At 36.5% G+C, this 12,212-nt stretch overlaps 1 protein-coding gene and 1 pseudogene across 11 annotated transcripts in view; one reads left to right on the forward strand and one right to left on the reverse strand.

Moving 5' to 3' along the window:
* The window catches only part of ANKRD44 (ankyrin repeat domain 44), a 274,950-nt gene that overhangs the window by 128,801 nt on the left and 133,937 nt on the right, over positions 1–12,212 (forward strand). The gene's annotated exons all lie outside the window — the stretch shown is intronic.
* LOC118614567 lies at positions 6,454–6,572 on the reverse strand (annotated as a pseudogene).

A 12,212-nucleotide genomic window follows, 5' to 3' on the forward strand; every position in this document is an offset into this window, starting at 1 on the left:
CTAGTTTGGTGGTGATGAACGCTTTTAGCTTTTTCTTGTCTGGGAAGCTCTTTATCTGGCTTTCAATTCTAAATGACAGTTTTGCTGAGTAGAGAGATCTTGGTTGTAGGTTCTTGCTTTTTATCACTTTGGATATTTCATGTCAAATGCCTTCTGGCTTGCAAAGTTTCTTTTGAGAATTGAGCTGACAGTCTTATGAGTGTTCCCTTGAAGGTAACTAACTACTTTTCCCTTGTTACTTTTAAGATTCTCTCTTTGTTCTTAAACTTTGACATGTTGATTACTATGTGTCTCGGTGTTGGCGTCTTTGGGTTGATCTTGTTTGGGACTCTATGCACTTCCTGGGCTTATATGTCTGTTTCCTTTGCCAGGTTAGGAAAGTTTTTCATCATTTCTTCTTTAAATAGGTTTTCAATTCCTTGCTCTCTCTTTTTTCCTTCTGGTACATTTATAATGTGAATGTCGGTATACTTGATGTCTCAGAGGCCTCTTAAACTCTCTGCATTTTTTTCGACTCTTTTTTCTTTTGCCTGTTCTGATTGGGTGTTTTCTGCTGCCTTATCTTATAAATTGCTGATTCAGTCCTCTGCTTCATCTAATCTACTTTCTATTTCCTCTAATGATTCTTTAGTTATTGTATTCTTCATTTCCGACTGGTTCTTTTGTATGTTTTTAACTCTATTTTTATGTTTTCTATCTCTTTGTTGAAGTTCTCACTGAGATCATTGAGCATCATTATAACCAGTGTTTTGAACTCTGTGTCTGGTAGATTGCTTGTCTCCATTTTGTTTAGTTCTTTTTTCTGAAGCTATGTTCTGTTCTTTCATTGGAACATGTTTCTTTGTCTCTCCATTTTTGGCTGCCTCCCTGTGTTTGTTTCTATGTATTAGGTAGGGCTACTATGTCTTCCCAGCTTGATAGAGTGGCCTTATGTAGTAGGTGTCCTGTGGGATCCAGTGGTGCAGTCTCCCTGATTACCTGAGCCAGGTGATCCTGGTGTGCCCCTTGTGTGGGTTGTATGTGCCCTCCTATTGTAGTTTAGTCTTCATTATTATTTGCATGTCAGTGATAAGGATTGACCCTCAGGCCGATTGGTTATGACTGGCCTGGACTGCAGTGGAGGAGCTGTTATGGAGGGGTTGACCCTGTGGAGCAGGATTCACTTAGCAGGGCTCTGCTGCCTGCTCAGTCTGCGCTTTGGGTGTGTCATTTGTGGAGGTGGTTGGATGAAAATGCAGATCAGCTTTTTTTTTTTTTCCTTAACAGGAAATTCTTTTTTTGTTTACAAAAGAAATTTTGTTTTCTTGTTTCTAAACAGCATTACCTACAAGCTTTGAAATACAGGCAGAGAAAGAGGAAAGTATAGAACACTCATAAAATTATTCACCTAGAGGATAATTATTGTTACCATCTTGGCGTATTGAGCCTATCTGATATCTTAGGTCCAGATTAATGCATTCGTGATTTTTATTAGCAGTATTACATGTAAACTCTGTTTCTAAAATATATATCTGGAAACTGAAAAAAAAAATTTATAATGAGATACTAATCGTTTTCGGTTAAGATGATTTTCTATGGACCACAGAAACTGTTATTATAAGCTTTCTTTTAATTCCCCTCATTCCCCCTACCCCAAATAAAAGAGAGAGAGAGAGAGAGAAAACAGACCTAATAACTAAGAGGTATGGTTCTCGCCCGAATAGACACCTCTGAACATTGTCTCCTTCCGTGTCGCACTTCTTTCTCTGGCGTTCTCCGGCAGTGAGTCTTCGGTGTATGTGTGTGTCCGTGCTTTGCTGCCTGGTGTGATTAATCTTAGTCTACACTACCACACAGCCCACTGCCTGGAGTTAAGGGAGCAGAAGTCTTTGAGGCTCCATGTAGGCAGAGCCGGTTTCTTGAACATGCTGCACTCTAGGGCTGAGCATGGTGCCTGGCACACAGTAGCCCCAGTAAATATTTTGTCATTTGTACGAATAAAGGGTTCCATCACTGCCGTTAGCAGCTATGTGACTTTGGGCCAGTCAGTTAAATTCCCCAGATACCCTGAATGCCCTTCCAGTTAAAGTATTTTATAATTCCAGACTTTCTTGTCTGAGATTCTGATTCTGGCATTGTGTGGTCATTTACCTGATGACAAATTTTCACCATTGCCATCCCCTTAAAAGTCTAAAAAACTGGCAGCTGCTTTCTCTTCACTTTTTCATCAATAGGAAATAATTTTCCAACTTATTATTTTCTTAGTTATCTGCGTCTTTTATTAGGCATCTATGTTTGTTGAACAGATTGGTTAATGAACTAATTAAAAGAGACAGTGAGCCTGGGGCGGGGCCCTAAGTGAAACTAGATGTCTCACTTCGCTGGTTAGCTCACTGGCGCCAAGAGCAGTTCCAATCTGTGGGCCTCCTTAAACATCTTTCACTGTAAAATATGATGTTTCCTATAAGCAAGAATTATGGTTTCTTCATGAAAAACTATTTAACAAATGCCTTAAATTTGAAGGCACTGCTTCTTAATATACTTGGGCTGCTGCACAGAACAACTGTGAATTTTATTAGCTTTGGTGATGCAGGGGAAGGTGGTGAAGACCTGTTCTGCTTTTCATCAGAAGCTCCCGATTGTCTTTGCGGTGGGTGGCTGTATACTTCTGCTTCACTGGCATCAAAGCACAGGCATCTTGCCCTGTGTTCTGTTCTGTAGGATGAGAGCACTAGTACCCTTTTCCATGTTTCTCTTTCCATTGACTCCCAAGAAATGTTCCTGGCCAAATGATAACAAAGCAACAGAACAAATAGTTGGTACTTCATCAGCTTTCCCAGGCAGAGACTGCTCTCAAAGAGCCTCTGTCAGTGGGGACTTTCTGGGTGCTGTGGTGAGATCCCAGGGTCCTCTAGTAATCCACTGCTGAATGCTGCAGGTTAGGCATAAACCACTCACCTTCCCACTTATACTTAATTTTCTAGATTTATTTATTGCATTCTTACTCAATACACATTTATAAAAGATTTTATTTAGGAAAGTAAATGTTCTGAGGGATTGTGAAGAGACATGTTGCCTTGTGCCTATTTTAAAAGCATATAGACTTTAATCCACAGTGCCCCCATTCTTTTGTAAAAACTTTACTTTTATGTCTATACATGAGGAGGACATAATATGAGTTGTCTCATTTCCTTTCATGAGTTTGCCATTTCTTTTCTCCTCTTAACTGAACTTGCCTTGTTTCCTGGGTTTTTAATTTTTTTTTTAACTCTTAAATATACCATTCCTTACATTAAACAAGAGAGAGTATGTATTATTTACCTGCTTCATTTTTTAAAAAGCTTTATTAAGGTATAATTGACATATAATAACCTAGACATAATGAAATTATACAATTTGCAACATTTCGATGTGTTTGCATACATGAAACCATCACCACAAACAAGATAATATATTCATTGCCCCCTAAAGCTTCTATAACTATACATTAGTTTGCATTACCTAGAATTTTATGTAAATGGATTCATACAGTATATATTCCTTTTTTGCCTGGCTTCTTCTTTCACTCAACATAATTATCCTAATTCATTCATGTTGTGATGTAGTAGTAGTTCGTTCCTTTTAATTGCTAAGTAATGTTCCACTATATGGAAATAGCACAGTTTGTTTATCCATGCATCTATTGATGGAAATTTGGGTTCTTTGTAATGCTGTTATGAACATTCATATGTAAGTCTTTGTATGGACATATGCTTTCATTTATTTCAGGTAAATACCTAGGAGTAGAATGTATGGATCATGTAGTAGGTCTTATTTAACTTTTTAAGAAGTTGCCAAACTTTTCCAAAGTGACCGTATCATTTTATGTTCCCACCAGCAATGTATAAATGCTCCAGTTCCTCTACATCCTCGCCAACTCTGATATCGTCCATCCTTTTAATTTTAGCTATTTAATAAGTATGTAATGTGATTTTGATTTGCATTTCTCTAATGATTAATGATGTTGAGCAGTATTTCATATGCTTATTTGCTATCTATATCTTCTCTGGTGAAATGTCTGTTCAAACCTTTGCCTACTTTTAATTGCATGGTCTGCTTTCATAGTAGAGAAGTTTTTTTTTATTTTTTTTTATTTTTTGGTATATTCTAGATGTCCTTTGTCCAATATATGCTTTAAAATATTTTATTTCAGTCTGTGATTTGTCTTCATTCTCTTAATAGTGTACCATTTCAAAGAGCAGGTCATTAGTTTTTAGAAAATACAATTTATCAATTTGTTCTTTTTTATGAATTGTGCTTCGGTGTTATATCTAAGAAATCTTTGCTTAACCCAAGGTCACCAGAGATTTCTCCTATGTTTATTTTAGACATTTAAAAATTTTAACTTTTACATTTCTATGATCCATCTTCGTTCTTGTCTAGGCTGCAAAGTATAGATCGAAATTTGGTGTCTATTTTAGCACTATTTACTAACAAGGTTATTCTTTCACTAGTGAATTGCCTTTGCATCTTTTGAAAAATATTTGTATTGTCCATATATATGTGTCTTTGCAGCAATATTTATGATAAGTCTTAAAATCAAGTACTGTTAGTTCTCCAACTTTATTCTTCTTTCCTACTTATACTTTTCACTTATGAGAATTTTGTACTTGGGTCAAGAGTATCAGAGCAAGAGTACCAATCACAGTAACCAATAACTTTCATTTCACTTACCAAGGCTTGTGACTATTCAGAGAGTCAGCAAGAACATGAACAACAGCAGGATCAGATCTTGTTCTGAATCCTGGTTCTACCATTTACTAGCTGTGTGACCCTCTGGTTAAATACTTATAATCTCAAAGTCTCAAGCTCCTCAACTGTACAATGAGGATGATAATATTTACCTCAAAATATTGTTTTAAGGATCAAATTAGAAAATATCTGATATAATTTTTGCTTATTATACATTATTTTAGTTTACAAAATTAGTGCAATAAAAATATCCATTATTTAATTACCTAAGGCAGATAAAAATATCTTTGGCATTCTTATTTCTCTTATTTTATCTTCCTTTGAAAGTCTTTTGAGTAATTCTTATTCAGTTTCAAAAATTAGATACAGTTTTGAGGTTTGAACTTATAATTTGAACACTAGATATATCAAAATATACTAGTGTTTCTCATACATTTGTGTTACATTCAAATGGATGGGTTAAATACCAACAGTGTAATGGTTGAATAAAGTTGTTTAATGGTAGGCGTCTATAAGAGCAGAGATTTGTTATGAACTTTGAGGCATAGAAAATCCAGCTCCATGGGATAATGTATGCATGAAAGGTGAATGACTGGAAATCTAAATTTTTCTTTTATGGTGACTTGGGGTAGATATTGATCCATCTCTATTATGTCTTGGTGAAGGTATAATTTGAATTTTCATTGAAAGATTAATTAAACTATAAAAGAACTCGACACATCATAAGAAAAAGAGTAATAACTGAACTTACAAACGGGTAAAGGATATGTACAGGCAGTTCACAATTTAAAAAGCCAGAACTTTTAATAAACATATGAAAAGAATCTTAACCTCACTTGTACTTAGTGAAATACAAATCAAAGCAACAATGAAATACCATGTCAAGCACATCATATTGGTAAAAAGTAATAAGGTTGATAACATCAAATATTTGCAAGGATGTTGGAAAAAGGAACTCATATGTGGCTGGTAGGAATATAACTTGGTAAAACTAGCTTTGAAAGTTGTTTGACAATACTTCAAAAGTTGAATATGAGTATGCCCTAAGATCCAGCACTTCCTTTTCTTGATATTTGCTGTAGAGAAATTCTTATATGTATGCACAGAGAGGTTTGAAGAAAAATATATATTGCAATGCCATTTGTAATAATGAAAAATCGAAAGCAGCCTAACCTACTACTTACCTATCTCCCTCTCCCTCCCTTCTTCCCTTCCTCCCTTCCTCTCTGTCTCTCTGTCTCTGTCTCTCTCTGCCTCTCTCTCTCTCACACACACACATACACACACACACACTTCAAGTTATTTTCTGAACCATTTGCAAGTCACAGTACTCATGGCACTTTACCTCTAAAGCTCTTTTTTATTTTTATTTTTTAAGTTTTTTCTGTCTATCTATCTATCTATCTATCTATCTATCTATCTATCTATCTATTTTTTATGCCTAAAGCACCTGGTCTTCTGTCTCTCTGACTCTGTCTCTCTCTGTCTCTCTGTCTCTCTGTCTCTCTGTCTCTCTGTCTCTCTCTCTCTCTCTCTCTCTCTCTCTCACACACACACACACACACACAAACACACACACACACACTTCAAGTTATTTTCTGAACCATTTGTAAGTCACAGTACTCATGGCACTTTACCCCTAAAACTCTTTTTTATTTTTATTTTTTTAATTTTTATCTATCTATCTATCTATCTATCTATCTATCTATCTATCTATCTATCTATCTATCTATCTATTTTTTATGCCTAAAGCACCTGGTTTTCTTAGGTGGTCTCCTATCCAAGTACTAACCAGGTCCAACCCTGCTTAGCTTCCAAGATCAGATGGAATCGGGCTTGTTCAGGATAGTATGGCCATAGACTTAAAGCTATTTTTTAAAACAAAGTTTTGCAGTAGATATAGAAAAATGTTAACATGTTCAATTTTGCTGGTAGGAACATATAGATCTATCATTTTCTGTACTTGTCTATATTCGTGAGATGTTAAAACTTGAAAGTAAACATGAAAAACTTTTAAAGAAACATGATACTTGTTCTTTTTTTTTTTTTTTTGCTTTCTTTTCTTCTTTATAAATTCCTTTTAATTCCCCGCCTTAAGACCAAGCAAGTGTCTGTCCTGTTCTGTGTCTTGTTTGATTTAAATCTATAATGTGCCTTTTGGCACTTTCCCTCACATAATGTGAAGTATCTCCAAGGTACCTATTTTGTGTTCAGTCTCTTTAGACATCTCTTTGCTTCCAGCGATCTTCGTTTGTTATGACATTAAGCTTGTTGGGCCTAAGTTGTCAGTTATTTCCTTGCTTCTTTGATATTAGTGGGAGTTTGGATTGACGCTTGGAACTGAACCTCTGTATTTCTTGACAGGAAGCTTTGCAGGGCTTATTAATACTGCTCTATCTCTCTGTCTTGGTATGTAATATATTTATATGTAAGGAAGGATGTTTGTTTTAGTATAGATTAGATCATGCACTTCTGAGAATTTCTAAACCGTGTAATAAACAGTTCTCAATCTTTAAAACAAAGGCTTAGGGTGCCCTCTCAGTCTACACAGTATTTTTAGCTGCCAAAATGCACTTTTTGCCCATGTCAAGCTCACTTTACGTGTACATACTTCAAGTTCCCTATTTTCTTTCATCTGCTTCTTCGGTAAACAGACAACAGAAACTTCCTCTGCCTGATCTCTCTGTGACATACTGCAAATTTAGCTCAGACACCAGCTGGCTGTGTGTGTCTTTGGCTATTCATAGAAAGAGAGGGTTTACCTTCCTTCCTTTTTGAGAAACCTGGGTCTTTTCCTGGTTCTGAATCTGTTTGCAAAGGGGTATTTGGAATTCGAGCGGGTAATGGAAAAGTTCTATTTGCTGTACTTGCACAATCTGTTAAATTACTCTGACGAACCATTTCCAATATGTGTTGATCTTACTGTGCTTGCTTTTTAATTATTTTCCCCTCCTGTATTCATGGGTGGTGTAAAGACCTATGTGCCCATTTATTAGCTATTGGTTATCACAGAGAGTTCACTTGAGCAACCAATGAAAGTAAACGCAAATGTCACAGAGCACTTAGCTCAGCCGCTATGCCTGAATGCTACTTGAGTCCTGGCCTGGTCCTGGTTTCTAATTTTGGTCCAGAAACTACCCTGAAGTCAGCCTGTAAGATACACACTAGATTCTGTGACTAACCTGGAAGTTTGGTCCAAGGCTTCCAGAGTTCCCAGATTAAACTGGAGCCAATAGGGCCTCTAGGGAGTCCTGGGCAAAATGTGTTTATTTCTCAATTCAGAAGAGATTTTTTTTTTTCTCTCGTCAGTACAGACTTCCTGTTTAGGGCAGTTTAGAATTAGATGAGTTTTGGGGCAGTATTCACTAAGACATTTGTCTCATTGCATTTGATGATTTTTACAAATCATTTAACATCACAAATATCACTAATTGCCATGTCCCTGTTAATTATTTTTGTTCTGATGTTCTAAATTTGGAAACTGGTAACTAGACTGTAAGTTTCTTTAGGGTGAAGATTGGATGTTTTAAATTCTATATTCCCTACATCTACCACAATGTCTAGGTTATAATAACTCCTCAATAAATGTCCATGTCTAGGAAACATGGCTGAATGAATGGTTGCAAAAGGTATTCTGTACTTATCTTATTCTCCTATTCTTTTTTACTCTTCTGTTTCATGTCTCTTAGACCAAAATCTTAGATGATTTCTAGCACCATGTGTTTGTACTATTTCCCATAACTATTCCTTACTATCTCCTACCCCAAATTTTGTTCGTTTAAAAAAATAATAATGTTTTGTTTTCTCCCTTGTCCTTCATATTTAAATTATTTTAAAAATTAGTCATATCTCTATCAGATTCTTATCTCAAGTTCTTTCTGGTTGCTGTGCCTGCTGACTCTTGCTCATGGTGAATTGTTTCCACATGGGTCTTGTGGTTTAGGTTTATGAGCTCATTTTCAATGGAAGTTTAATCTGTGGGTGCCTGAGTTTCTTGGATTAAGGGAACGTTTCTCCAGATAGGTTTTGTTTCTTCTCCTTGGCACCCTAGGGGTATCCTTGGCATAGCATCAATATTTATGCTTGTTTTTCAGCTTGGAAAGTTCCTGGACTGTACAGGTACTGTGTATTCAAGACCCCAAATCACATGAGAACAGACTCTCGGGATGCAAATGCTCAGTGGAGATACTTTTATCCCCCCACCAAGAATGTAGGCCAAGGCATCGCTTGCCATCTGCCTGCAGAGTGTTTGGCTTTTTTTTTGAGCCCACCATTTTACTTTATAAATCTTTCTTCAAGTCTATGGCCATGCCACCCTATCCTGTCTGATTTCAGAAGCTAAGTGGAGTCAGGCCTGGTTAGTACTTGGATGGGAGACCACCTAGGAAGACCAGGTGCTGTAGGGATTATAAGCTGACAAGGTCCTTGCAATCTGTGAGGTCGACTAAGGGTTGCCTTGCCTAAAAAAAATTTAAAAAATTAAAAATTTAAAAAATAATTATAAAAAAAGAATCTTTCTTCAGGACTACTTCAAAGGTTTTTCTCTACATGAGGGTCTCATTCTAGTTCTCCACGTCATTTCCCACCCCTGAGCGAGATTTAAATCCCCACACTCTGCTGTACTGACTTATCCCTGTCGTATAAGCTCATGTACTTTCAGCTTTGGTTCTCAGTTTACTCTTCATTTTCGGCTCCAGATATTTAATTTATTGTATACTCATCTAAAAAATTGTTTAATATATGTTTGTCACATTTTTTTTTCAGAGTTTTTTGGGGATTTAAAGGTTTATAGACTATCAAGGCAACTTTGAATAAGATGTTCTTCCTTCCATTTTTAAAAGAAAAAGTTTCAAGTTGGGTGTCAGGATACCTAATTCTTTGACATTAGTTTACTGTGTTAGGCAAGTCACAAAACCTATCCAAGGGCTCAGAATGCCTCTCTTTAAGTGGTGATAATAAGACTTAACAACATAGTTCTGAAAGGTCTGTTCTCCCTAGTAGGGATGTTATGAGATTAAAGTAGTAGAACAGATGAAAAGGCATTTCAGAAAAAAATTAGAAGCTCTTCCATAATTACCAGATAGGTTTTGTTGATACCTAGAGGTATCACTGGCCTAGAATCTATTTTTACTTGTGTTCCCTCTTCCCCAGAGCCCTTCCCCTCCTTCTGCCATTGCATCTCCTACTCCATTTGTCTAGCTTATATAGAGTAGCCTTATGTTTAGGCAGAGGATCAACTGCAAACATCTGGCGGATTTAACCTGATTGAATATGATGATGACTATGACTGTTATTCACCCCTTGACTCATGACCCTGTTTGTCACTCAGGTTCCTGCTATGGAGCAGGTCTTAGCAAACCTTGGTCAGCAATGGAGATACATTGTTATTTTGGTTAAGGTCTTAATAGCACATAAAGTTGTTTTTATGGTCTTGTTGCTTTGGAGAACCAAAGGACTACTACTACCTGAATACCTGTAGTTACCTGTCTGTATCACTGAAGGAGATGATCAATTAACATAGATGTTTTGGAAGTTACAGGAAATTTTTAAATGCATATTAACAGGACACTGGGATTTACAATTAAGGATTTTTACAATATGATCTCACACAACACACTCATTTTATACTGTAAAAACTTCAGTTTGAACAAGCCGTGTCATAAAAGTGTCATAAAAGGGCCCACAAAATCAGCAAGGTCGGTCATATAATAACAGGCCAACAGATTTAGATATTAGGGTTTTCTTGGCTTTTTATTTGAGGCCAAATTCACTGACTGTGCTTCAGGTCAAGTGAAGTCATAATTTGGGTTGGGTTAGTCCTTATTTAAATCACTTAGGTAAGATTGAATTTATTAAACCAAACCCTGGAACCAGTTCAATTCACAGAAGAACGTATAATTATATAACTTTTATCTGAGGACTTGAGAGAAAATTTTTAGTGGGGATTTGAAGGGAATATGAGGCTAAAATAGAAAGTGCCTATAAAGATCTCAATAGACGAAATAGAAATAGAAAACATTTGTGGAAGTCTGGTCTCAGTTATTTGTATAATACAAATGAATATACTTGATTCGCAAGCCAGTGTGTTTTCAAATGTTGAATCTATATTTTCACACAAAGGGTGATATAGCTGTAAGAAGGTGAACGATGGCTGAATACCTTACTGAATTTTCCAAGGCATACCATTATTTTATATGGAATAGTTATATGACTACCTGCAACAACTTATATAGACAACATAAATTCCCAGCTAATTCAGGCTCCTTTTTGTATCCACTTAAAGGTTAGTTCATTCCTTCATAAAACCTAATTACCAGACTTCCTAACAAATAGACTAGTTTGAAGATCAGTTCTTGTCATGTCCCCTGCCTGCCATCTGTTTTAGATATTAGTGAGTCATGAAGTGCCTCAAAGCCATAATCTTAAAGAGACTGAGCAAGAGTAGAAGCCTTAAACTGTCAGAAAAAAGAATAATATCCTTGGGTTAATCAAAGGTTGTTAGGTAGATTGTATAATCAAGTAATCACAGGAATAATGATTGAAATTAATAGCAAATCCATGAATCTCTGGAAACTTAAATGTATGCTAATTTTTGGAAAACCCCTAAAGACAACATACAGGCTTTGGTTACCATTGCTATGGGGCAATAGATAGAAATTTGTGGAAGAGAACATGCACACAGACCAGTTCAATTTGGCCAATTTATGCTAAGCACCAAGATTGTTGCTACTATGGGGATAAATGAGAGTAAGACCTAGTCTTCATCCTATGAGAGTTTAGTCTTGAAAGAAAGATAGCACGTAACTATCTATGCTGATGACAATAATGGCTCTATATGGAGCACTTGCTGCGGAAGAACCAAGCCTCGTGCCTGCCTAGGGCTTTGTTTACTCGTGTTATCTTGAATTCTCTTTTCAGTCCTCTAAGGTAGATATTATTATCTTCAATTTACAGATGGAACAGCAATATTTTCCTCCTGCATGGTATTGTGCTGTCTCGCCAAGGACATAGACTGGAGTCTTACCAGTGAAGATCTATTCTTGGCTCTGCTCTGGGATCTTAAAGACATTTCTTCATTTATTTGAGCTACAGTTTTCTCCTCTGTAAAACAGAAATAGTAATGTCAACCTCAGCTCTTTTCAGAAAGGCCTTATTCTGCCACCTTAAGGAATTTTATTCTCATCTTCCCAGTTTCTTGATCCCATTACCCTGTTTAACTTTGTTATAGCCTTTATCACTACTTGAAATGATCTTATGTGTCATTTGTTTACATGACTATGTTAGCCTCTTCATTAGAATGTAAGTTTAATGGAGTTAAGGACTGGGCCTTTCATGGTCACCCTTCAGTCCCCAGAATCTGGTTCCTGGGACACAGTAGGCATTCAGTAAGTATTACATGAATACTTATTGAAGTGGTCTAGGCCAGTAGTCCCCAACCCTTTTGGCACCAGGCATTGTTGCTCCTATGAGAATCTAATGTCTGATAATCCGAGGTGGAGCTG

Source organism: Rousettus aegyptiacus, unplaced genomic scaffold (genome assembly GCF_014176215.1).
Source record: "Rousettus aegyptiacus isolate mRouAeg1 unplaced genomic scaffold, mRouAeg1.p scaffold_m13_p_2, whole genome shotgun sequence".
NCBI classification, from domain to species: domain Eukaryota; kingdom Metazoa; phylum Chordata; class Mammalia; order Chiroptera; family Pteropodidae; genus Rousettus; species Rousettus aegyptiacus.